Genomic DNA, 27,403 nt, shown 5'->3' with positions numbered 1-27,403 from the left:
CCTAACTATATATGGTCTATAACCTATGGTTTTTTCAGTGAATATATATATATATATATATATATATATATATATGAGCCAAACAATTCCGACCACTTCCGTATCACGGCGAAGCAGGAACTCAGACCACCACAGCAACTCAGGCAAGGTATATTGTATTTACGTTTCTTCCACAGCCTGCAACGACGCGTTTCGGGCTTCAACAGCCCTTGATCAGATATATATATACATATATGTATATATGTATATATATATATATATATATGGCTTCCTGGGTGTTGTAGTCCACGAACACCTTGTGGACTGACTACAAGTGAGCAGATTACATCAGGGAGGCGGGGCGGACCCTCTTCCAATAAGAGGGAAGCAGAATTCAGTCCGTGTGTTTGAAAGCTACCTGGAGATGTGGGCGCTGATGAAGGCTGATCCCTATGCCGAAATGCATTCGCCAAATACGCAATAAAATGTGCCTCCAAAGTGTTCCCCTGCATGGTCTCTGCTCATTCGGAAGAAGGAGTTTGTGTTCATGTTTTTCGTGTCAGCCAGCGACACGCTACAGAGACCCCTGCCTCGCAAGCTGGTTCCCGACATCACTGGCTTTGCTGCCTCCGCAGCTGTTGTTCGTTTTCCGAGTTATTGGAAGGCCGGGAACCCACCATGGACTTTGGGGAAGAATGTTGGTAGTAGCGCGGTTACATAGCCGCACGCTGGGTGGCAGGCACTGTCCAAGTTACCCCTACCTAAGGGAATCCCGAGGTCTGCGGTGAGGCAGTTTGGGGACCCGAGGAGGTGCGCTTTTTTCCGTAAAAACAGGAATTTTGCTTCCAAAAAACACACGAACTGCTGTGACATTTCCGCAGTACATTGTGGCGTGTATATCCCCCATGCAGCACTTACCTGGGAACACCAATGGCTTCCTGGGTGTTGTAGTCCACGAACACCTTGTGGACTGACTACAAGTGAGCAGATTACATCAGGGAGGCGGGGCGGACCCTCTTCCAATAAGAGGGAAGCAGAATTCAGTCTGTGTGTTTGAAAGCTACCTGGAGATGTGGGCGCTGATGAAGGCTGATCCCTATGCCGAAATGCATTCGCCAAATACGCAATAAAATGTGCCTCCAAAGTGTTCCCCTGCGTGGTCTCTGCTCATTCGGAAGAAGGAGTTTGTGTTCATGTTTTTCGTGTCAGCCAGCGACACGCTACAGAGACCCCTGCCTCGCAAGCTGGTTCCCGACATCACTGGCTTTGCTGCCTTCGCAGCTGTTGTTCGTTTTCCGAGTTATTGGAAGGCCGGGAACCCACCATGGACTTTGGGGAAGAATGTTGGTAGTAGCGCGGTTACATAGCCGCGCGCTGGGGGGCAGGCACTGTCCAAGTTACCCCTACCTAAGGGAATCCCGAGGTCTGCGGTGAGGCAGTTTGGGGACCCGAGGAGGTGCGCTTTTTTCCGTAAAAACAGGAATTTTGCTTCCAAAAAACACACGAACTGCTGTGACATTTCCGCAGTACATTGTGGCGTGTATATCCCCCATGCAGCACTTACCTGGGAACACCAATGGCTTCCTGGGTGTTGTAGTCCACGAACACCTTGTGGACTGACTACAAGTGAGCAGATTACATCAGGGAGGCGGGGCGGACCCTCTTCCAATAAGAGGGAAGCAGAATTCAGTCCGTGTGTTTGAAAGCTACCTGGAGATGTGGGCGCTGATGAAGGCTGATCCCTATGCCGAAATGCATTCGCCAAATACGCAATAAAATGTGCCTCCAAAGTGTTCCCCTGCGTGGTCTCTGCTCATTCGGAAGAAGGAGTTTGTGTTCATGTTTTTCGTGTCAGCCAGCGACACGCTACAGAGACCCCTGCCTCGCAAGCTGGTTCCCGACATCACTGGCTTTGCTGCCTCCGCAGCTGTTGTTCGTTTTCCGAGTTATTGGAAGGCCGGGAACCCACCATGGACTTTGGGGAAGAATGTTGGTAGTAGCGCGGTTACATAGCCGCGCGCTGGGTGGCAGGCACTGTCCAAGTTACCCCTACCTAAGGGAATCCCGAGGTCTGCGGTGAGGCAGTTTGGGGACCCGAGGAGGTGCGCTTTTTTCCGTAAAAACAGGAATTTTGCTTCCAAAAAACACACGAACTGCTGTGACATTTCCGCAGTACATTGTGGCGTGTATATCCCCCATGCAGCACTTACCTGGGAACACCAATGGCTTCCTGGGTGTTGTAGTCCACGAACACCTTGTGGACTGACTACAAGTGAGCAGATTACATCAGGGAGGCGGGGCGGACCCTCTTCCAATAGGAGGGAAGCAGAATTCAGTCCGTGTGTTTGAAAGCTACCTGGAGATGTGGGCGCTGATGAAGGCTGATCCCTATGCCGAAATGCATTCGCCAAATACGCAATAAAATGTGCCTCCAAAGTGTTCCCCTGCGTGGTCTCTGCTTATATATATATATACCCCTTCTCTGTGCATAACAAGTGGTCTGCTAAATATTATGTAAAACCAATTCAAAAAGTTTAAGGCAATAAGATGAGAAGGCCCTGTGCAAGATACCACAACAAAAGCCAGTTGCCCGATAAATTAAACCATAATCATTAATTTTGTTGGGCCTTAAATTATTCCAAATGTTATATGTCATAAACATTAGAAATGTTATAAACAGATGTCATAATAAGTCCTCCATTATATTTTTGTTGTTCTTTAATGATATTGCTTATATAAATCTAATCCACAGAGATTACTACTGTATAAAATAAGAGAACTTTATCTTTGTACTTTGGATTTTCATGACTCCGCTCCCTTTTCACTGTCACACATTGACCCTCAATTTAAGGATAAAAACATATAGCCACAGTTGGTCTTAATATGTGGTTGACATGTTTCAGCCTAGTCACCCTCACATAGAAGTGCAGCGGCTTTCTTCAGAACCTACTTTTAGTGCTGCGGCTCAGTGTATGTGAATCAAAATAAGTTTGAAAAGGGTATCTAACATACAAAACCACCCATTTGCTCTGCTACCCTCAGGTAATTCGTCCTTTTAAAGGGCTATCCCTTTGTGGCCTGGTCTTTAGTTTGACAGTTGTTTATTATCTTTTAGAGCCAAAAGTTTCTTGGATGTGGAATGAGATGTGTTCTGGCCACATGGTATTCCTGGTCAACGTGAAGGTGAGTGAAGCACGGCCGCTGGAAGTGGAGATCCACCCAGCGTGTCCAATTGACTGAGGCACAGCTACCAGAAGCCATGGCCACCTGGTATGCCTGATTAACTGAAGGTGAATGAAACATGGCAATTGTAAGATGGTGAATTCTGAAGCACGTCCATGGGAGGTGAAGGTTCACCATGTCTGCCTGACTGACTGAGGTTTGGCTACCGGAATTCAAGTTGATGACCAGCAGGCATGTCTGATTTGAATCAAAGTGAATTAACCATGGCTGCTGTAACATTGTGACTGTTGAAGCACTGCCACTGAAAGTGGATGACTTACAGTGTTCCCGACTGACTGAGGCTCAACTACATAAGGTGGACGCCACATGGCATGCCTGATTCACTGAATGTAATGAAGCATGGTTTCTTTGACATGGTGACCATAGAAGCATGGCCACCAGAAAGGGCAGGTCACCCGGGTGCCTGACTGACTGAGTGGCAGCTATCAAAAGCGAACGGCCACCCAGTATGCTCAGTGCTTAATTTGAGCTGGTTGTTCCCGGTGCTCTGCACCAGCGCTTGTGACAGTCTTCCACATGGTGGTGCTGTCTGACAAATTTGGTTATTATCACAGCAACAGCTGTTCATTAATTTAATATACATTAACAATCACTGATACCAGCCACCCAAGTCAATCTTATAGTTTTGGGGACCTTGAATAGAATGAATTGTCATACTTGTAAGAGTGTGATGGTTAAAAGTTGTGTTGTTACTATTATTGATAGCGCTGGCAAGAACAGTGTGAGGTGCAATCGGCAGTGGCCTCCTGAAACAAATTAACTACTGGGTATGCTTGATTAACTAAAGGTGTTACCAATGAACTATGACCAGGTGGGGAAACAATATCAGAAGTGCTTCTTTGAATGTAGAGCACAAAGCAAAATATGATGGATTGCTTGTAAGCAAAAGCAGCCAATAAGCTGTGGCCTTTCCTCTCCAAACAGAGTGTAGTCTCATTATTGGTACCTGGAGGTGGCTGGCTGGGTAAGAGTACCACCACTATCAACTCTGTATAGTCCGGGGCTAGGAGCTCTGCGCAACAGGGAGTTGACTTGCTTTCCAATCAGGGATAATACTTTGCAACCACAACCAACTAGGCAGCCTAATAGCGCTCTACGTAAGAGGAACGAGGTAGAGGAATATTCAGAATTTTGTTCTTGTGCGGGAAGGTTTCAAGGTGATGGGCATAATGATTAAAACATGGGAATTGACTACCTCATGGACTATATAATCTGCAGCCGGGGGATAGGCTTACAGTGAAGAGCAGCAGAGGTGGAGCTCTCGGCAGGCTTTCTGCACTCGGGCTGGGATCTCAGCACTCAAGGGCTCCAACAAATGCACGCAGGGACCGGGCTCTCCAGAAAAACTACGCTATTACCTGACCAGTAGCAGACCGTATGCTTCATCCTGCCCCGCTGACCCGGTCGAGGCTGAGCTGACTGATGCCCTGCTGGCAGTGCCCAGCGGTAGCGCCAGTACCCGGGGGTGTAGGCACAGAGGTGCCAGCCTCACAAAAACACGCATTCTAACTCCAAGGCTGTACAGTAGCAAGAACACAGGGTCACCGCCATGGAGGGCAACGACAGTAAAAAGAGACATGAAGAAAACGCCTGCAGCCGCAGAAATAGAAAGAGGATGGGCTAGCACAAGGGCTTGTTTGTAAAAGGAATTGTTCGTAAAAGGATCCCCAAAGTCAAAATAAAGAATTCACTGTGCATCACGGGTCGTTGGCATGGCTGTATTGTCGTTGGTTTTTTTCAGTACAAAAGTGCCCCCGCGTCACAAGCTCTGCCTAATCTGTTTCAAATTAGACACAATAACATTTTTGTAAAATAAGGAGACTTTTTCGTCCTGGTCCTTGTGTTGCCCATTTAGCTGCAGCCTCCTAATGCACTTGGTGATGCCCTCGTGCTGACAATTGTACAAAAGGAGTAACCTGTCAGTTTCCGCCGTAACTATAGTGATGGGAAACGCGAAAGACGTAATTTTTGTGCGACCCGCTTCTTTCCTCTGGTGACGTTGTTGTGAGAGGCGGGCGTGTGTGCACTTGTGTAAAGTGGATAGTAAATATGATGAAAGCACCAGCGGTGCCGAGAGAGACTTCTGACAGGTACGTGAGAGTTCCTTGGGGTCAGCTATCAGCACAACACCCTTTATCCTAACCAACAGTGCAACCCAAGGAGTGCCCCTGCGAAAGCCGGCTCCAGTGCTTTCCAGCAGACTGACACTACACAGTATAGCAACGCTGCATGCTGCTTCTCAGGTGGTTAATACCAGTGAACTGATGGTGGGGTGGGGGGTTGGTTAGTGTGTTCGGCTATTTTATGCAAAACCCATGCACTGTGGCCACATGATGAGTGTGATCTCTTTTTGAGACGACCCACTTGGACGGGCTCAACATGGCCCTATAAATATAAGAAACCTTTTACGCCAAAAGGAAGTCAGACAAGCTCGGCCAAGTGGGCTGTCTCAAAAAGAGAAAACTCTACGTCACAGAATGCTCTTTCCCAATGGCTGGCCACCGTACATGGTGACGCCGGCCAATGGGAAAGAGAGGCGGGGCTTAAAGCCCATAATGGAAAGATCATCAAAAACATAAGGTCTCGCCAGCGAGACCGTGCATTCACAGCCTACGCAGGTGAGACCTAAACATTAGATTTGCCTACCAAAACCGTTTGCGGACCGAATAAGGCTAACTGTGGAATAAGGCTAGCTATAGCTATAGCTAAAGTTTTTAACTAGATATGTAGTTACAAAACTCACAGAATAGGGTAGTGATGGGGAACTGGTCGCATCTCTTTTGTCATGTGCAATTAAGTAAATGATAGATTCCTCAAGTACTTCTCAGGGTGCATTTTGGTAAATTTGCATCCCTCTACCCAAAATGCAATACCCACTCGATGCATGGCTCTCATATTTGACACAAAACACTAGTGACCAACACACTCCTGCAAATAGTCTATAAAAAGTTAGATATACACATTTGTGATGTAGTCGTTATGAACCGAAGAAATGCTCCACACTGCAGACTCCAATGTTGTTTAGATGATGTTTATATATTTTTTCAGATGATACAAGCAACAGCTGACATGTGTTTCTTTACGACAGTGACTTTTTCAAGGCTGCAATGTATATATGTGAACATATCAGAGAACAATATGCAGAACTGTAAGGAAGAAACCTGCGCTAGATGTAATCATTAAAATACCATTTTAAGAAGGGCTGGATTCAATATAATGCCCCTTGGGTACAGAGTGATCAACTCCAAAGATGAAGCAAATGTCATGATATGTGTTGCAATCCCAAAGGTATGTGCAAACCATTAGCCAGGTGGTCCAAGAGTGTGAACAAATAAAACAGAAAGAAGAAGAAGAGCCTACGTCCATCAGTTGACTAACCATAAAGTGCACTGGAAAAAGGAAAGTAAAGGCACCACACCTTCCATGTCTGCAAGGTTGTGGATAGTGAGACACAGAAAAGACAAAAAAGTCATGTGCCACTGACCTAGAGCGTCAAAGTAAAGGTCGGTGGTCTGAAGGCAATCTTGTGGATAACTCCTAAAACAATCAGGAGCTGCTGATATGCAATACAAAGTAATAACGATAATAATTACAGGGCCCACCTACAAAGAAGAGATTTCGTGAGAACGGTAACCACAAATACAAAGTAAAATTAACATGTAATGTTGAAATATTCAAACACAGTCTGTGTGTTTGTTAGACATTGCGAAGAACTGTGGACCTTGTAAGGTTCTAGAAATCAAGACATGTTATTAATTAGCCATCTCCCCATCGATTAAATGTGGAACGAAACACCAATAAAAATCCATAAAAATATGGTGACTCACCAAAGGGAAAATAAGAAAGAGCATAGGTATTCTCCTCTTGTGGAGGAGAAAATAAATGGTTTCTACAAGTGAGTAGTGTCCTCCTGCTGTCCACCCATGCACCTGAATTGAGAAACAAGCCGTGATAAGCCCCCTCAACAGTAGATAACACATTAAGTGGTGAAATATACCAATTGTAGTATATAAATGGTTGGTACAACCATAATGCACTAACAAGAGTAGAAAGTGCCCAACGCAGGTTACCGGTATCTTAAATTGTAGGCACAATATCTATGCCAGGATAATGTAATGTGAAAAACAACCAATTCGATGTTACATAACGTTATCAAAAAAACAAATGCTATTGTAATCGTCAGATTGCTGACAAGGTTGCAAGTTCATTAGTAGCCATGCACATAGAGAATCTCAATCAGAGGCTGTTATCATCATAATTACATACAGGGGGTCTAAATGTTACTTGACATTCCTCTAGGTCACTCAAGATTTGTGCCTCAATAAACAACATGCATCAGGGTGCAAATAAATCAATCGCTATACATAAATAGAATATCATAGAGTAGATATTATCACATAGGGGGAGTCTGATTGTAACCAGATAAAAACCCTATGTTACTTGGGATACGTATCTCAATCAGCAATACAAATGGAAAAGAAGAAAAAAAAACAGTCCTTTAGGCCGCCGATGTACAAGAAGCCGGATAATATCCATAAGTGGCTTGATACCGGCAAAGCCCGTCAAATACAAATGCTCAGAGAAAGCATACATTGTAGTGTAGTTCCTATATTTCCAATAGGCTCTGCGCATTGTAATAATATATCCTATAGAATTGACGTAGGACTTAGGTCTACTAGGTCTCTATCGAATATATTAGACTTAATTGTGAGTGCCAGCTAGCTCAGAGGTCACTAGAAACTTTCTCGAATAAACAAGAAGGGATTAGTTTCTGACAACCGCATGAACATGACAACTTTGTTTCCCAAAGATAAAACGTATCTTCAGAGTCGTGGAAACAATAGATAGATATTTTACTTAGTCAATCGTGCATACTTCGTTTCACCAGAGGTGCAGAGAAATAGAGACGGGCGTTTCCAATAAAAGTCTTCTTTCTCTTGCAAGTAAAGTGAACTGCTACAATCGTAATACTGGTTGCAAAGTATAATGCGTACAGCAAGAAGAGTATTATAAAATAATACTGGAAAAGCATAGTATGGTTTCTAAGCCATAAAATACATGGAATACATACATTAAATAAATAAGGACTAAAAGTCCTCAACTGGTGCTTCTAAAATACGCCTACCCCGATGTACCTAACCTAGGTCTAGTACGAGGGAAGAAGTAATTGTGGTGTAGCATAAGTTTAGTTTCTTTTTGCCAAGAATCTATCCAAGATTTCTCTTAGGGTCTAATCAGCTCCGTACCTTGGTTTAGAATGAAGGAGGTCTGGTATCTCGGCAAGAGAAAAGACAGTGTCTCTCACAGTGAGTCTGCTGGAGGGTCGGCTTCCATAGTGTGACAAAGAGGGGAGTCTGTCCAAGGACAACAGGGACTGGTGGTCTGTACCCTCCCCGGAATCACAATTTGTTACCTCCCAACAGGATGAAGGAAGCTGGGACACTACTCCAATCTGGACACGGAGCGAAGAAGAAATTGAGCATGGCGCCTTTAACTGGACAAGCCAGGATGACGGAAGCCCGCCCGCCCACTCATGACGTAGCGAGTTCGCTACTCGTCAAAAATCATGAAACGAAGAGACCGGTGTGTGATGTCACCGAGGCGAAGGAGAGAGGAACTTGCAGCGTGTGGGAGACGGAGAGACAAGGACGAGAAGAAGACGCGGGAGCCATGGAGAAAAGGTAGAGTCCGGGAGAAGTATTGCCTGGAGGCCAAAGTCACCACGAGCCGCCGAGCCACGCTCACCAGGGAGCGTGGCTGAGCCAGGTATGTTCTAGGCTCACGGGTTGGATGGGGAGGCGGTGAGGTCTTGTGGGCCACGACTCGACTATCAGGGGACCCCTTGAATAAAGCCCGTTGTCCCGAGTCACCATTGCTAAGGCGCCACCTGTAAAACCTTCACCTCTGTCCTCTCTTACCTACACTTTTCCTCGCCCACTGACCATGCACCGAGCACCTCACGTCGGCCGTCTAAAGAAAGCACGAGTATATGTTGGTGTTCCCTGCACTACCCGGTCCCTTGGCATTATACTCCGTGAACAAGCCGAAGATAAGACAGGAAGTTGCCACATCTAACGGACGTCTACCTGAGCTGCCACGACGGATCCGGCCCGGCCACACCGAGAAAGACTTAGTACTCGCCCCAAAACTATCATAAGAAAAATAAAACCATATATATCACGACCTGGTCTCCGGTCCCTTCCTTCAGCCCCGCCACAACTGGTGTCAGAAGAGGGATCAACGCATACCATCAGTCAACAAGGGATGGACCAAGTCATACAGCTCCTTATCAAGGGACAGGAGAAGCTGGAATGGGCCATAGAACGCCAAATGACGTCGGCTCAAGAGGATCGCGAAGTCTTCAAAAACACTATCTCGGCCCAGATTGAAGGTCTGCAGAAGACGATACATGACCCAGGGTATACTGCTCCACCCGAAAGACGACCGCATGTACCCCACCCTTCAGGAGTCTCGCTACAAAAATACGTCACGGGAGAAGATCCTGATGCCTTTACGACGAATTTTGAAAGAGCAGCGCGAGTATGCGGGTGGCCTGAAGAAAAATGGCCATTCTTTCTTGCACTACTCCTATCTGGAGAAGCACAATCTGCCTATCAGGTGGCGAACCCAACTGGGAACACTCCTTATGCCACCATAAAGGAGATAATATTGGACCACCTCGGTTTGGATTCTGAGGCCTATCGTGTCAGATTCCGGAAAGAGAAAGGAGTGCAGGGAGAAAACCCCAAAACACTGTTTTTCAGATTAAAAATGGTGGCAGATAAATGGCTAAAGCCTGCCATTAGCAGCAAAGAAGAAATAATGAACAGAATATATTTAGAGAAATTCATGGAGGCTTTGACATTCGGGATTCCAAGATGGCTAAGACAACACTCGGGGTTGACCCCAGAGCAAGCCATTGAGATGGCGACTAACTATTCACACGCCCAACCCCGGGGCTTAACCTGGGAAAGCGAAAAACCCACAAAAGGAGTCCCATCTTTAAAATCAGAGAAGAAATACAAAACCACCATGGAGGTGGCGAAACCCAAGACGCACAAAACAGACTTCACTCTACCCAAAGGCCCCCAGTGCTTTGATTGCGGAGAATGGGGCCACCTCGCTAGGCTGTGTCCCAAACGAAAACCAGCAGAAGAACCTATGGAGGTCAGCTACATCCCAAGAGCGGTTATGTACACAGCTGAGATGGGACCCTCCTATTACGTAAGTGTGCAGGTGAATGACAGGGTTGTGAGAGCACTTTTAGACTCAGGGTGTAAGCAATTGGTTATCCAAAAGATTCTGGTTAAGCCTCACCAGTTAATCCGTGTGTCTTTAGTACACATCAGGTGCGTACATGGGGATGTTAAACCCTATCCTTTGGCATTAGTAACCCTTCTTCCTTCCAAAGGGGCTCCGCTAACAGTAAGAGTGGGGGTGGTGGAATCTCTCCCCGAAGACCTAATATTGGGGGTAGGCAATCCAGGCTTTAGGTCACTCCTTCAAGAGGAACTCAAAAACAGTGCTGGAGTTTTAGAATCACCGTGCCTGGCCCGGATAACAACGGAACCTTGGGTGTTAGACCGAAGTTTCCGAATTGCGCAAGCCAACGATGCGACTCTTTTTAACACATGGGAGGCCGCCCATGTCGGACAGACCCAATACCCTCCCAGCTACCCCCGATTCATTATAAAAAATGATCTGTTATATAGAGAGGGAAAGCCGGGAGAAATCAGGCAATTATTAGTACCATAGCTTTTCAGGGATCAGATACTATTTTACGCACATACGCATCTAACGGCAGGTCATTCTGGGTCGGAGAAAACAACACAGAACATACTGAGAGAATTCTACTGGCCAGGTATCTACAAAGACACTCAGAAATATTGTCAAACCTGTGAGATATGTCAGAAAAGAAACCTCCAAAAACCACCAGCAGTACCGTTACAGCCTATACAGGTCATTGGTAACCCCTTTAAACGAATAGGCATGGACATTATAGGTCCTCTACCACGAACATCCTGTGGTAATCTGTATGTGTTGGTGTTGGTGGATTATGCCACTCGTTTTCCGGAGGCTTTTCCACTCAAAGCACCCACTTCAAAGAATATTGCTGAGAAATTACTAGAACTCTTTTCACGTGTCGGGTTTCCCTGACAGACCAAGGGACTCCCTTCGTATCGAGATTGATGAAGGAAGTGTGTCAGTCTTTAGATATACACCACATCCGAACGTCAGCATACCACCCCCAGACTGACGGGTTAGTCGAGCGATATAATAGGTCTCTAAAAACAACCCTTAAATAAATGCTCACTGTGGAAAATAAAGACTGGGATCGGTTATTACCCCTTGCACTATATGTACTAAGGGCACAGGTACAGAGTAGCCAGGGTTGCTCTTCATTTGAATTGCTGTATGGCAGACAACCCCGTTCCCTCCTTGAACTCACTAAGGAGGCTTGAGAAAGGGAGGAAGAAACTGAACAAAAATCCCTGTTGGAATATACTCACCAATTGAAGTCGAAGATAGGGAAATTACGGGACCTAGCATACTCACAACTAGAGAGAAGCAAGGAGAAACAAAAGAAATACTACGACAAGGGAAAGCGATGGAGAAAACTCTCCATCGGAGATTGGGTGTTGGGGTTATTACCCTCCTCTACGAGGAAGTTTCAAAGCGAATGGCTGGGACCATATCCTGTTATAGAAACTATCGGAGACACCACCTATAGGGTTCAGTTATCTCCTTCTCGCCAACAAAGTACCACATAAACCTACTTAAAAAATGGTTAGGTCCAGTCCCTAAAACCACGCAACTAATGATTCCTACTATGACGGGTAGCACCACAGTGAGCCAGCTACCTATAAACGAAGACATCACCAAAGAAATGAAAGAAGAACTAGTTCACACACTGACCCCCTATTCCGAAATATTTTCGTATACCCCGGGAAGAACCAATCTGACTGAACACTGTATAGAAACCATGGAGGGGAAATATGTCAGACAGGAACCATACCGTATTCCAGCAGCTCGGCGGGATGACGTAAAGAAAGAAGTCCAAGAAATGCTTCGCTTAGACGTGATTCGCCCATCAAAAAGCAACTGGTCGTCGCCCATGGTCCCGAAACCAGATGGATCAACAAGATTTTGCATGGATTTCCGGGCATTAAATGCGATATCAACCTTTGATGCCTATCCAATCCCAAGGGTGGACGAACTGATTGAGCGGATAGGTGAAGCAAGATATATCACTACTTTCGATTTAACGAAAGGATATTGGCAGGTACCCCTCAGGGAAGCAGATAAAAGAAAGACTGCTTTCTCCACAGAGGAAGGCTTGTTTGAGTTCAATGTCCTTCCGTTTGGCCTGCACAGTGCTCTTGCTACATTTCAGCGTCTTATGAATACCATCCTTCAACCTAATCAGTCTTTCTGTTCGGTATACCTGGATGACATCGTCGTCTTTAGTAAAACTTGGACAGAACATCTGAAACACCTACAGACCATATTGCAGGCATTGAAACAGGCCGGATTGCATATCAATGCTAAAAAATCACGAGCAGCCTATCGTAGAGTAAAATATCTAGGCTATGTCCTTGGGGAAGGGGTCATCGCTCCCCAGTCAGAAAAAATTAGGGCTATAATAGATACCCCTTTTCCTTCCAATAAACGAGATCTGCTGGCCTTTTTAGGACTGATAGGATATTATCGGAGGTTTGTGCCTAACTTTGCTGAAGTGGCTACTTCCCTGACGATATGTTGAGAAAGGATAGCAGGCTGATAAAAGCATCCAACTTCGGAAGCAAAAGAGGCTTTTCAATCCTTAAAGAACGCTATCACTACCAGCCCAGTATTGGTTTCTCCAAACTTCAACAAACCTTTCTTATTAGCCACGGATGCCTCCAATACAGGAATAGGTGCAGTACTGTCCCAGATAGGTGAAGACGGAGCAGAGCACCCCATCCTCTTCATAAGCAGAAAACTGATTCCCAAGGAAACTAGATACCCTATGATAGAAAGGGAGTGTTTAGCGGTGAGGTGGGCGGTGGAGAAACTTAAGTATTACCTAGAAGGCCACACCTTCACCCTGTTCACCGATCATGCGCCACTCCAATGGATGTGCAGAAACAAATCTCAAAACCCCAGGGTTCTCCGCTGGTTTTTGTTCTTACAGCCTTTCAAATTTGAAGTACGTCCTCGAAAGGGGAAGGAGAATGGCCATGCAGATTACCTGTCCAGGATTCCTTCCATCCCCGATCGGGATTAACCAGGGGGGGGGGGGAGGAGTGTGACAAAGAGGGGAGTCTGTCCAAGGACAACAGAGACTGGTGGTCTGTACCCTCCCCGGAATCACAATTCTTTACCTTCCAACAGGATGAGGGAAGCTGGGACACTACTCCAATCTGGACACGGAGCGAAGAAGAAATTGAGCATGGCGCCTTTAACTGGACCATCCGGGATGAGGGAAGCTCGCCTACTCATGACGTAGCGAGTTCGCTACTCGTCAAAATCCAGGAAACTAAGAGACCGGCGTATGATGTCACCGAGGCGAAGGAGAGAGGAGTTTGCAGCGTGTGGGAGACGGAGAGACAAGGACGAGAAGCAGACGCGGGAGCCGTGGAGAAAAGGTCGAGTCCGGCAGAAGAAGTATTGCCTGGAGGCCAACGTCACCACGAGCCGCCGAGCCACACTCATCAGGGAGCGTGGCTGAGCAAGGTACGTTCTAGGCTCACGGATTGGATGGGGAGGTGGGGAGGTCTTGTGGGCCACGACTCGACTATCAGGGCACCTCTTGACTAAAGCCCGTTGTCCCGAGTCACCATTGCTAAGGCGCCACCTGTAAAACCTTCACCTCTGTCCTCCCTTACCTACACTTTCCCTCGCCCACCGACCATTGCACCGAGCACCTCACGTCGGCCGTCTAAAGAAAGCACGAGTATATGTTGGTGTTCCCTGCACTACCGGGTCCCTTGGCATTATACTATATAAAACGGCGATTCTGATGGAATCTATTTCTCCATTTCTTTTGAGCCGGACGAGACCCCGTAAACAAGCCGAAGATAAGACAGGAAGTTGCCACATCTAACGGACGTCTACCTGAGCTGCCACGATGGATCCGGCCCAGCCACACCGAGAAAGACCTAGTACTCGCCCCAAAACTATTATAAGAAAAATAAAACCATATATATCACGACCTGGTCTCCGGTCCCTTACTTCAGCCCCGCCACACATACATTACAACACCCCGGTTTACTTGGCAAATAAGCTTGAACTTTAGGTCTCAAGCCGGAACTTAAGAAGTATGTCCACCCTACTATTGAAACCTCTCAAATTCAAAAAGAAAAGATCTTACAATCATGCTTTCACCGGTCTTGAAGAATATAGAACTGTTGGACCTGGCCTCGTGGTTCCCCCACGTTCCTCTGCACCCTGAGTTCCCTGCACAGCACCCTGTTAGCATAGCCTGCACCCCGAGCCCCTGGTCGTCCTGCTCCCTGTACGCCCAGACCCCGTAACCTACGACCAGCCCCGCTTATCCCGTCCCACTCCCGGCTCCGAGCGCCTAAAACCTGCATGCCCCACAAGGCCCAGCAGCCATTTTCCCTTTCCGAGATCCCTGACTTCCTGGGCCTAGCGTGACCCGGGCCCCAGCGAAACCCGGACTCCAAAGGCGTGCCAGTCCCGGCTGGGGGGTAAAGGGCTCCCCGAGTGAGATAAGCCAGCGAGTTTTGATGACACCTCCGGCCTCCCCTGAGAGACTGGTATCTATCACACCTTTGGCCTACCCCTGTGGGCCAGTTTCGATTGCCCCTCTGGCCTCCCTGAGTGTTGGCTCCAAACCTGCTGGGCATCTGGGAATTCCCGGACGCATCTTCAAAGGATCAAAGAGCCAACCGCCGGACCTCGCCAACGACCAGCCCCCAAGGCATGAGACCTCCGCCTGCGAGGGTCTGGACATCAAAGGGCCAATGGACTATATCAGGGCCCGCCCGACAACTAGCGGGCAGTTGTATCTTGGACCTGAAGCCGTGCTGATCTGATCGCGGCTGACCCTGAGAAGAACTCAATCTTGCATCACTGAGCCCTGCTGACGCTGTCGCGGCTCCTTCTTCGCAACACGGAACTGAACCACCTGAGCCCTGCTGACGCTGTCGCGGCTCGCCATCTCTAAGACCTCGGAGCCCTACTGACGCTGTCGCGGCTCGCCATCTCTAAGACCTCGGAGCACTGCTGACGCTGTCGCGGCTCGACCTTGCAAAGACCTCGGAGCCCTGCTGACGCTGTCGCGGCTCGAGCTTGAACTCGTAACCACCTGAGCCCTGCTGACGCTGTCGCGGCTCCTCACGAACTTCTCCAGGTAGAGCCCTGCTGACCTCGTCGCGGCTCGAGGAGTACTCTGGTCCGGCTGGACCATCGACGCTACCATCACGACCCGAGCCGACTCGACGTGAGTGAAGCAGCCAGTACCACCATCATCTTCCGTATCCCCCGGCTCGAGGATTGAGAGCTGTGTGCAGGGTACGCCTCGTACTGGCCCAAAGGCTAAAGACTGTCCTGCTTTCCTCGTCCTGAATCCTCAAAGACTTTGTGATCCCTCGATCATTTTGTACATAAGAGTGCTTCTTTCTTTTGATTGCTTATAAAGAACTTGTTACTGAAATCCTATGGTGTGGTGTCCGTTCGTAAGTGTGGTGTGAGCTCAGTGTGTACGATCCTAGACTCGAAGTCCTCCCCGGTGGGGACCTCACGATAACACTCGGCAAGATCTGTAGGAGAGGTGGGTCCTGGGGTGGTCGGGTGAGCACAACCTGGCCATCTGAGATCGCCCCTTCTAACAGGAACGCTCTGCCTCCCGAGTTCAGATCCAATGCTTCCACTGCATCTTTCAAGAAACATGTCAAACGGCTATTCATGAGTGAATATTAACACCATCAACTTATTCTCATGCTTTGTCTACAAATTTGATTCTTATTGTACACCGTTATTGCAATTTATTGTATGCTTGTCTGTTAAACTGTATCTCACTCTAGGGCACTTCTGATAAAGTTCGGGTTGGGCCGAAGCCCCAACCCCTGACCGGGTTTTTTCCCCTCCCTTTCTTTGACAGTGTATGACTTAGCTACACCTTTTGTACCATTGTCTTTTGGTTTTATTCATGGTTTTGCCACATCTGTACAGCACGCTGATACCCGTAAAAGTCTTGTTCGTGCTTTATAAAACATTTCAAATAAATAAATAACTGAACCCAAAGTAGGAAATCTAACCAACCAGAGCAAAGAACCATTGTTGTAATTTTAGTCTTTTTATAACAATATTAAAAGCAATCCTACAAGCCCCAGAACGCAGCGTATTGTTATTAAAAAGCCATCACTGTCTGGTCATGTTGCATATTGCATGGACTTGCATGTCATTTAAAGATGGATGACCCTGGCTGGAGGAGAAACAATGTGTTGAATACACGTACAGTCCTGGCTGCTGTGAGAAATATAAAAGAATGTGAAGCAGCTCCGATGCACATCATGGCTTAACCTCAGGCCAGACATACATAACAACGGAGGGTTCGTAGGTGAAGGGGGCTAAGAATGGTGATCTGACTTACCAGCATAACTGCAGAATGCTCGCTTCAACTTGGAAGCACCAGTTATCGGCGGGCTTGAGCGTCATCTCTTCTAACCAGTGACACACACACCCTACTCAGGTGCACCTAGCGAACATCCAAATAACAGAGAATCACAACCATGCTGGTGAAGACAGAACTTGTCAGTCACGTACTAGCAGTGTTTCAGGGTGGGACTTTCACCGGAAGTTACTTGATGGAGTTCAGGAAACTGAAAAAAAAAAGAAGAAAAAATCACAAGGAGGAGTCCAATGAGGGAGGAGTGGCCAGAACAATGCTAATACCATGCTAAAAGCTTGACAGTAGTGTTTATAAAATGCACTGTGATAAACGCTCTGCCAGACAGGAACTCGCCACTATGTACATGCACCTTAATTTCATATTCGATCTACACATTTTTTACAAACTGACAAAAAGGCCCAAACGTAGGTGAGCTGTGTGAATATTATCACTGCACATAGTAATATGGAAAACAGCAAGGGACTGGCGGCATTAAACACAGGAGAAGAAACGTCCCAAGGCAGCCATGATTGTGTTTGCGGCCAACACATACATAGAAATAGAAAGAGGACTATAGGGCACTTACGGACCATAATGCGGCTGCGGTCCAGTGCCAGGCTGATCTTTAGAGATGGTACACACACTGCTGTTTATGACGACAAAGGACAGGGTTTCAGGTGTGAGGGAAATGCTGGGCGCACTGCTCAGGTTAACGCACAGGAAGATACTGTAAGGCAGAAGGTGCATGCAGGTAAGGGGCAAGTCCCTGTAACCCCTCAAAATGTGTTTTGAGGACACATTAAATACAATGAAAACAAAACCTGCCGCACACTTATATAAAAGTTCAAGTCAAATGGATGTCTCAATGGACATAAAGTTCAAATTTCTTGGGCGAAGGAGTGGACCACCAGTGTTTCGGTTCCTCTTTTATTGTTCATAGAGAGCCAGCCGACACGTTTTTCGTCGCAAGAAAACACACTGTTTCCGCGACTCCTCAGGGCTGGGGAGGATACAAAATAACGGATGGAGTACATGGTAATTTAACATAATAGGTTGAAAAGGTGACTGTATACGGTGTCTTGGTGGAGGGTGAGTGAAAAGTAGGAAGTTCAACAGTAACACATTAGTGGATGCACACAACACCAACCCTGGTACCAGTGATCGTCTTCATGGTCAATGCAGGGAGGGGAGTGGGCCGACAGTGAGTATATATTTGTGGTATCTTGAAAGATTATTAAATAACATATTGCTAAAATGTTCATACAAGTGACGCATAGGGGGGTGAATTCGTAAGGACATGGGAATCCTAAAGAAAAGTAAACAAAATATAAAACACGAATGGGAACCAAGGCCATGGGGTTTAACGGGGGATGTGCATCCTACCTGTAGGTAGTGGATATGTAACCACAGGTCTGTAATGCCACCAAAGGGGAAACAAGGGGAAACCGAGACAAAGGAAAATATAAGGGAGTGTTCTATCGGTGATGATTGGGGAGAACACATACGTAAGAAAGTGCGTCCCGTTAGGGGCACACTAAATACGAAATGGTAAATAAATGAAAAGAGAGAGAATCTCACCGCGGTGCCGGTGATAATTCCGACCCGGCTCCGCTCAAGACCGGGTATCAAAGTCAGTCAGAATGCGGTTTCACAAATATCGACAGAAGTCTTCTCCAGCGGGTATGTGGAGATTCTGTGAACGTTAAAAGATCGTCAATGGTAGTGAAATCGTGAAGTTAAAGGTGGGCATCCTTAATTCTAGAACTTCATAGGGCCAAAGAAAGGTAAGTGTATGACTCACCTTTAGTGAAGAATATTGCTACATATTATGGTCATCGGGGTAAGGAATTCGAGAGTGTCTCTTGGTCCGCGTATTAGAAGCACAGTAAGTGTAGAGACTTATATAGAAGTAAGTCCCTGGGGTGGTCATCGAATATCACAAAGACAGTCCACGTGGAGATAGATATGATGGAAACGAAGTAGATACGGGGGGAAAAAGGAAAAAACAAAGCCGGAAAATAAATTAGGTTGTTGTCATTATCTGACCTCTCTATCTAATTAGTTAGTGAAAATAAATCACGTGTATCTGTATAGGATTTCAAATTAATCCTAAACAAAGGGAAAGGAAAGAAATATCCAAGCTATGGTGATTAGAATGAAGATAAATAAAATTAAATTGCATAAAAAGGTCGATTACCTGCTAGATGCACAGATAAGTGAGCCCTGGCATATCTCGGTTATTTTAACATAACATTGTGGATATACATCTAACGATGGCAATTCGATTAAGCACCCCCGATAAGTGGCATGTGTTATAATTAAATGTGCCAGCTAAAGTAACTCAGTACGTTCATGATCGTTTAAAGCTCTAACTAGATCCCATTGAAAATGTGCATGAAGGAAGGAATTGCCCTCTCCCCCGTAGCGCGAGAAAACCAAAACGCTGAAACTCTTATGTTCTGCGGGGTTATGATCAGAGAACAACGTGCGTATCTCACAGTGGGTCTCGACTAAAGGGAAACCCTTTTGGCATGAAGGGAACATTACAAGGACTGTGTCTTACCCGTAGTGCGGGGGGGTGATTCAGCGGTGAATCGCTCGAGTTCGCGTTTCGGTTCCGGGTGCGGTCACTTGTGCCAGTACCCGGAAGTGAATTATATACTCGATACACGAAAAACCCGGATGGGGATGACTAGAGTTATACACAAAACAATGAAACAAGGGAGAACTGGTGGTAGTGTTCCCTAAAAGGGAAACGTCCGCACACACTCTACACACACTTATATTATCTCCAAAATTACGTACACAATGTATATGTTTATCACACAAATAATCCAAATAGGGTGCCAGAATATCTCAAAGCACCTACCACCTTGAGGTGCCACTAGCGTACACAAAGGTACACATGAAATTTAGACAAAGTTTTGAGAAATCATATCAGCACTCCTGTGAACAAATAATTATAACAATTAGGGCATAAGTTAAAGACCCTGCCGATCTCAAAGGAAATTTTCTAAATCAAACTCTATTGATTCTAGAGTTGTTTAAGGATATCAGCATGTGTCTTTGTCAAGACAGGGATTCCAAAAATGTATAGTCCACTTATTTGTTTTTTTCTTTTCAATCTTTATTCTTTCAAACAAACAGGTATTTCCAGCAACAAGTAGAGATCATCAGAGATCACCAACACGTGTTTCGTCCTCCACAAGGACTTTTTCAAGGCTGGAAAATATATAAATAATGTACATTGTGAAATCAATTATAAGTTTAAATCCTGAACATATATACATTTCCTACACAGATTCCTAAATATTAAAAAGTAGCTACATATTTACATGCCTATAATCAAACAAACCATATTTACAGTGGGACATGACACAAAATTGTTTATGGTGTACATTAGAGTGCACAATGTAATAACTCAAACTGCAATGAAAACAGTTAACAAATAGTCTAAAATTTGTACAGATTTGAGTAGGCATACCCACCATAAGTGGGATAACCCACCATGAGCGGGGCTTGAATGGTTAAACGAAGTCACTCATATTAAGCACACAGAAGCTTCATATTGAGGGGGCCAGCATGGCGGAGAAGGAGAGTACGAGTCATTAATTAAAACCTATGTCAGCTGATGCCGGTGTCAGAATCAAAAACACACGCTAGTCACTCTCAAGGTTATGAAATTTGATAAATAGCAAGAGGCCAGACCAGGATACTGTATAGCTAGGCCTGGAGGTATACATAAGCCACACAGCCTAAAAGAAATGATGCACAAATGGATGAGAGACGAAACCCAAACGTACGCCAACTCACCATAATCATAAGTTGTAAGAAGGGCTAGAAATGCGGGTCGAGAAATATGGGGTGAACGGATCACCACAAGTAATGGCTGACCTTTAAAAGGAAAAATAAGCGTGTCAGCAAAAGTTGAAAATACACAAGTGAAGTACAATGTCATTTAAATGAACGTGAGCACAAAGTTCATACCAAGTTTCAGCTCAGATGACCAAAAGGAATGCTCATACGCATAGGAACCGTGACAGGTTACCAATATTAACCTGACCTGATTGAAAATTAAATATAGACCACATGAACCCAAACTCACAATTTAATATAAGGCGATATATAAATGACGACTAGAACAGCATCCATATATACAGGAAAGCGAAATTCAACGTCACAAGAGTTTGTCACATGGAACTCACCTAGTTATAAATGAAGGTTGACAATTACGCATATAAAATGTGCTACCGGAATCCCAATATGGACAAACGGTGCCAGGTAATAGTTCAAATAAACAACCATAGTAAGTTATGACCCTGAAACGACAAAGGAGACCCACTTGGGAATATTATAAATAAAAAACCCACAAGGCCCCCTGATGTCAAACACATGCAAGCATACACACATGCTTACCATAATATTCTCCGTCACGAATATAGAGTATGCTACCGGATTCCTAATACGAATACTCAGTGCGGACTAGTACTTCAAGTAACCAACCATAATAAGTTGTAGAGCTGAAACAACATGAAAGACAAATATACGTATGTTATCAATGGGACACACTTAGCCCGCTAGTGTCGAAAAGACGCAGATGTGCATGCGTACTCACCATTATAAGTGCTGTAATTGCCGTCACATCTCCAAACCCCAAGCCGTCTTAGTAACGCGAAGCGAGGCCTCGTACCTGCCGCATTAAGTAACCCAGCCAAGTATCCGGCAACGCCCAAACCCGCGTGGAGACAAACTCTCCCAGCGAGTAGAAGACGGACTACCCCAAAAATCGAATAGTATACTTAAATAACAGGCTCCATGTTTGAGTGTCAATGGAGAAGTGTACACGCCTGTGCATGTAATTAAAAGCGTGCCGAGTGGACTGAAAAGTACATCTTATAAGATGCTTGAATCGTATAAACACAAAGGGGATGACTAGAGTGCTAACTCACGTTTCTAATGCTATCATGGTGCCAGGTACCAAAAATTCAAAGGAGAGGGTTTACGGTTGGGTGAGAATAGAAAGAAAAAAATGTAACAGTGATGTGAGGTCATAGAGGGATAATACATATCTCATTGCATGCACAGTTTTGAATGCGATAAAGCAAAATATCGGACGGTAGAAGTAGGATCATACAGGAACAGTTCACGAAATTGATGAAAGCAAAGCTTCAAAATAAATAATTTCTATAAAAATTATTAAAGATATCATAACAGTATTGTCATTGAATAAATCAGCATTATAACAACAAGATTGCTGGTACACATTTTTCCTCTTTGCGGACAGTCTTCTTCTGGTATAGTGGATAAATGAGAAACTGGGAGTGTTTCTCATCAGTGCATATTTAATTGATGCCTTTGCATCGCCTCATGGAGGTCTCAAATAGAGTCCTGGTGATTAATCAAAAGGGGATAAAAGCTACTCCATTTCCTACCTATATCTCAATGGAGATAGGTGATGAATAGTTGTCAGTTCTGTTGCTAGAAAAGTTAAGTTCCATTATACTCAGATTGAGGGAAAAAGGGACCTATAATGAAGACGCATTAGCTTAGTCACCCAAAAAATATTGCATCTCATGATCAAAGTTCAAGCCGTGGTCAACACTCTGAAGACGGAGAATCCACATCGCTTCTAAGCGTCTGAGTCTAAGTTCCCTATTACCACCCCTTATTCCTGGTGGTACTGTGTCTATCCCGTAAAAGGATACTTCTTTGTCCACACTCTGGTCAAAGCATACAGCCGCATGCAAAGCCACCGGATATCTGGGATCTTGTTTGTGAATAGCTCTAATGTGTTCTGCTATTCTGTCTTTTAGAGGGCGGATGGTGCTGCCCACATACATTTTCTTGCAAGCACACTCGATAATGTAGACTACAAACCGTGTGGTGCAGTTGATATTTGTTTTGATACTAAATTTGGTTCCCTTAGTGTCATAAAATTCTTTAGTCTTATGTTTAGCCCAACGGCACATGGAGCAAAATCCACATTTGAAAAAAACAGTGTTTCGTACTGTGAGCCAAATGTCAGTAGTTGTATCCCGCGGAATGGTGGGACTGAGCCTGTTACGTAATGTTCTGCCTCTTCTATACATAATCAGTGGATGTTCTCCTATGTACTTCTGGATGCTTTTTTCAGCTTTTAAGACATTCCAATATTTAACGAAGCTTCTGAAGAGTGTTCTATGCTGACTGTTGTAATCCGTGATCATTCGGATTTTTGAAGAGTTGAATTCTATATTGGTATGTTTGCTCTTGAGTGTGTCTGTCCTTGTAATTTTCTTGACACGAGTAGTGGCTTTATGTAGTAGCTCATCTGAGTACCCTCTTTTCTTGAAGCGTGTGTTCATTTCCCTCAAGTTAAGAAGAAAGTCCTAGTCATCGCTGCAGTTTCTGCGTGCTCTTAGAAATTCACCATAAGGAATGGTGTTGATTTGGTGTGGTGGATGGGCGCTATTTGCATGTATGGTCGAATTGTAGGCCGTGCTCTTTCTGAAGAGTCTACTGTTCAGTTTATTGTCGGAAATATAGATTTCCAGATCCAGAAATTCTACTTTGTCTACACTAGCCTCGATGGTGAAACTCATATCCCACGTATTGTGGTTCAAGTATGCATGAAAATCCTTCAAATGTTCATGTGTGCCCGACCAAATTAAAAAGCAGTCATCTATGTATCTTCCCCAAAATACTATTGAATCTACAAATGCCACACCCATGGGGCCCCAAATCAGGTCTTTTCTAGTGCGCCCATGAAGAGATTCGCGAAAGAAGGGGAAAATTTGGAGCCCATGGCTACGCCTTTTGTCTGTTTATACCTTGAGTTGTTGAACATGAATACATTGTTCTTGAGAATGAGTTCCATCATGGAGACCAACATGTTTGTGTGTTGCCACATAGTGGCTGGTCGATTGTGTAGGACTCTGGTTATTGTTTCCAACCCTAATTCTGGTTTAATGCTCGTGTACAGAGACACCACATCCATAGTTACTAGAATGTTGCCTGGTTGCCACTGTAGATCGGAGAGGAGGCTAAGAATGTGTTTCGAGTCTTGAATAAAAGAAGGAAGATTGCGTACAAGGGGTCCTAAGAATAAATCTACATACTCTGATAATCTTTCGGTAGGTCCCCCTATACCGGATATAATGGGTCTGCCTGGAGGGAAGGGAAGGTTTTTGTGCACCGTAGGCAGGGTGTAAAGTCATGGGTAAGATGGTTTAAAAAATTTCAGATAGAGGTATTCATCTTCATTAAGAAGACCTTCCTCTTTCCATTTTAGTAGGAATTTGTTGATTACAGTCGTGAGCGAAGCAATAGGGTTATGGTCTAACGGTTCATAGCATGTGGTATCTTGTAGTTGACCTAGTATTTCGTCGTCGTAGTCTTTTTTGTTCATAACCACTATATTCCCGCCCTTATCCGCCTCCCTAATGATGATATCATGATCTTTGATGAGAGTGTTTAGGGCTGCCCGTTCCCCTGATGTTAAATTGTCTTTGTATCTGAATGTTTGTTGATCTTTCACATTGTCAATTTTGTCAATGTCTTCCAATGTCTTCCAATACTCTTTTGTGAAAATTGTCTATTGGTCTCCATGATGGAACTCATTCTCAAGAACAATGTATTCATGTTCAACAACTCATGGTATAAACAGACAAAAGGTGTAGCCATGGGCTCCAAATTTTCCCCTTCTTTCGCGAATCTCTTCATGGGCGCACTAGAAAAGACCTGATTTGGGGCCCCATGGGTGTGGCATTTGTAGATTCAATAGTATTTTGGGGAAGATACATAGATGACTGCTTTTTAATTTGGTCGGGCACACATGAACATTTGAAGGATTTTCATGCATACTTGAACCACAATACGTGGGATATGAGTTTCACCATCGAGGCTAGTGTAGACAAAGTAGAATTTCTGGATCTGGAAATCTATATTTCCGACAATAAACTGAACAGTAGACTCTTCAGAAAGAGCACGGCCTACAATTCGACCCTACATGCAAATAGCGCCCATCCACCACACCAAATCAACACCATTCCTTATGGTGAATTTCTAAGAGCACGCAGAAACTGCAGCGACGACAAGGACTTTCTTCTTAACTTGAGGGAAATGAACACACGCTTCAAGAAAAGAGGGTACTCAGATGAGCTACTACATAAAGCCACTACTCGTGTCAAGAAAATTACAAGGACAGACACACTCAAGAGCAAACATACCAATATAGAATCCAACTCTTCAAAAATCTGAATGATCACGGATTACAACAGTCAGCATAGAACACTCTGCAGAAGCTTCGTTAAACATTGGAATGTCTTAAAAACTGACAAAAGCATCCAGAAGTACATAGGAGAACATCCACTGATTACGTATAGAAGAGGCAGAACATTACGTAACAGGCTCAGTCCCACCATTCAGCGGGATACAACTACTGACATTTGGCTCTGTGGCGCCTCGGGGTGTCCCTGACTGGTAGTAACGGGAAGGACCGGGGCTATTGTCCCCTCAAATAGACTAACAGACACCGGTACTCTGGGCAAGGCAGGCTTTATTGATTTAAAAGTGCGCTTCCGGTGAATGGTCTTTCTGTAATAGGGCAGGGGGGGTCTCGGTTTCCTCGGACAGTCTTTGCTGGCGTTTATCAATGGCGTTTCGCCTTTCGTCCCGAGGCCTTCTGGGACTGGTAGTTCTCCCCTCTTCCTCCACGTCGACGAGGCGTCTCGTCCGTGCAGAAAAGAAAAACAACGCAGTATTAGACTCTGTCCTGTCTGGTCTCACAGGGGAGGGAGTGAGGGTACACACGTGCACAAGGATCAGGCTATGCCTCGCAGTGCAGGGGGAAGTGAGGGAGGGAAGTGCACTGGATAGGTGTAAGGAACGTTTAAGGTGGTTTGACCCACTTAAAACCCGCCCAGCCCGAAAGCCGTGACCGTACCTCTGGTAGCCACACTTCCCTCGATGAAGTGTGGCTGGGCGAAGCGTTTTCCTGTTGGCCACCTGGCTTGCTGGAGCTCTTCTCTCCGTCCTCGTCTCTGTCTGTCGCCTCGGTTCTCCTCCGTTCTTTCTCCTCGGCTCTTGCCTCCGTCCCCTTCCTCCGCTGCTCTCTCTCCTCCTCGTCCTGACTCAGCTCCGCTCCTCCTTCGATACCTCTCCTCTGCTCCCGCCTCTCCTCCGTCGTCGCTCTCCCACCCTGCTCTCCTCCGCACTCGTCCTCCTCCTTCCGACTCCGCTCTCCTCCGCACTCGTCCTCCTCTTTCCGACTCCACTCTTCTCCGCCCACGTCCTCCTTCCAACTCCGCTCACCTCCGAGTGTAAAACACACCTGGGATGATTCCTGGTCGGGCTTTACCTGGGACAAGGGGGTGTGTCTTGTGACGTTGTCCCGTTCTAACTCCGCCCAATTAAAGTAGCAGGGATCGCTGCTTTCTTCCGGATCCGTTTTGTCCTGGTCGTCTGTGTCTCTCCAGGTCCCTGTATGCTGTTCAAAGAGAGGTGAGACAGGTAAGCCTGGTGGACCGGAGTCCTCCCCGTTACACTCTCACAGTACAAAACACTGTTTTTTTTCAAATGTGGATTTTGCTCCATGTGCCGTTGGGCTAAACATAAGACTAAAGAATTTTATGACACTAAGGGAACCAAATTTAGTATCAAAACAAATATCAACTGCACCACACGGTTTGTAGTCTACATTGGCGAGTGTGCTTGCAAGAAAATGTATGTGGGCAGCACCATCCGCCCTCTAAAAGACAGAATAGCAGAACACATTAGAGCTATTCGCAAACAAGATCCCAGATATCCGGTGGCTTTGCATGCGGCTGTATGCTTTGACCAGAGTGTGGACAAAGAAGTATCCTTTTACGGGATAGACACAGTACCACCAGGAATAAGGGGTGGTAATATGGAACTTAGACTCAGACGCTTAGAAGCGATGTGGATTCTCCGTCTTCGGAGTGTTGACCACGGCTTGAACTTTGATCATGAGATGCAATATTTTTTGGGTGACTAAGCTAATGCGTCTTCATTATAGGTCCCTTTTTCCCTCAATCTGAGTATAATTGAACTTAACTTTTCTAGCAACAGAACTGACAACTATTCATCACCTATCTCCATTGAGATATAGGTAGGAAATGGAGTAGCTTTTATCCCCTTTTGATTAATCACCAGGACTCTATTTGAGACCTCCATTAGGCGATGCAAAGGCATCAATTAAATATGCACTGATGAGAAACACTACCAGTTTCTCATTTATCCACTATACCAGAAGAAGACTGTCCGCAAAGAGGAAAAATGTGTACCAACAATCTTGTTGTTATAATGCTGATTTATTCAATGACAATACTGGTCTCGAAGATACAGCTCGAAGTCCATCCCCTTTCATGCCATTGCGTTTCAATTATCTCTCTCAGTGTCCTTTAACCGCTTCCGCGCTACCGCGTTTTCCCGCTGTGCGCTGGAATTTCAAAAATGCGCGGTTTATGACAAAGCCAGCTCGTCATCCGTGTAGCGCAGGTAACGCCCATGACGAGCTGGCTTTGTCATTAGCGCGGAAGGGGTTACAAATTCTTGTCCTGCCTC

At 45.5% G+C, this 27,403-nt stretch overlaps 1 protein-coding gene across 1 annotated transcript in view; it reads right to left on the bottom strand.

Moving 5' to 3' along the window:
* Positions 1 to 27,403, bottom strand: part of LOC144768491 (uncharacterized) — a 137,772-nt gene that overhangs the window by 67,246 nt on the left and 43,123 nt on the right. Inside the window, exon 2 of the mRNA XM_078652200.1 lies at positions 16,823 to 17,051. The gene's annotated coding sequence lies outside the window, so the exon portion shown is untranslated. The remainder of the gene's footprint in view (positions 1 to 16,822; positions 17,052 to 27,403) is intronic.

Source organism: Lissotriton helveticus, chromosome 1_1 (genome assembly GCF_964261635.1).
Source record: "Lissotriton helveticus chromosome 1_1, aLisHel1.1, whole genome shotgun sequence".
Classification (NCBI taxonomy): Eukaryota; Metazoa; Chordata; class Amphibia; order Caudata; family Salamandridae; genus Lissotriton; species Lissotriton helveticus.
The sequence above is the reverse complement of the archived record's forward strand: the minus strand, read 5'-3'. Positions and strand labels throughout refer to the sequence as shown.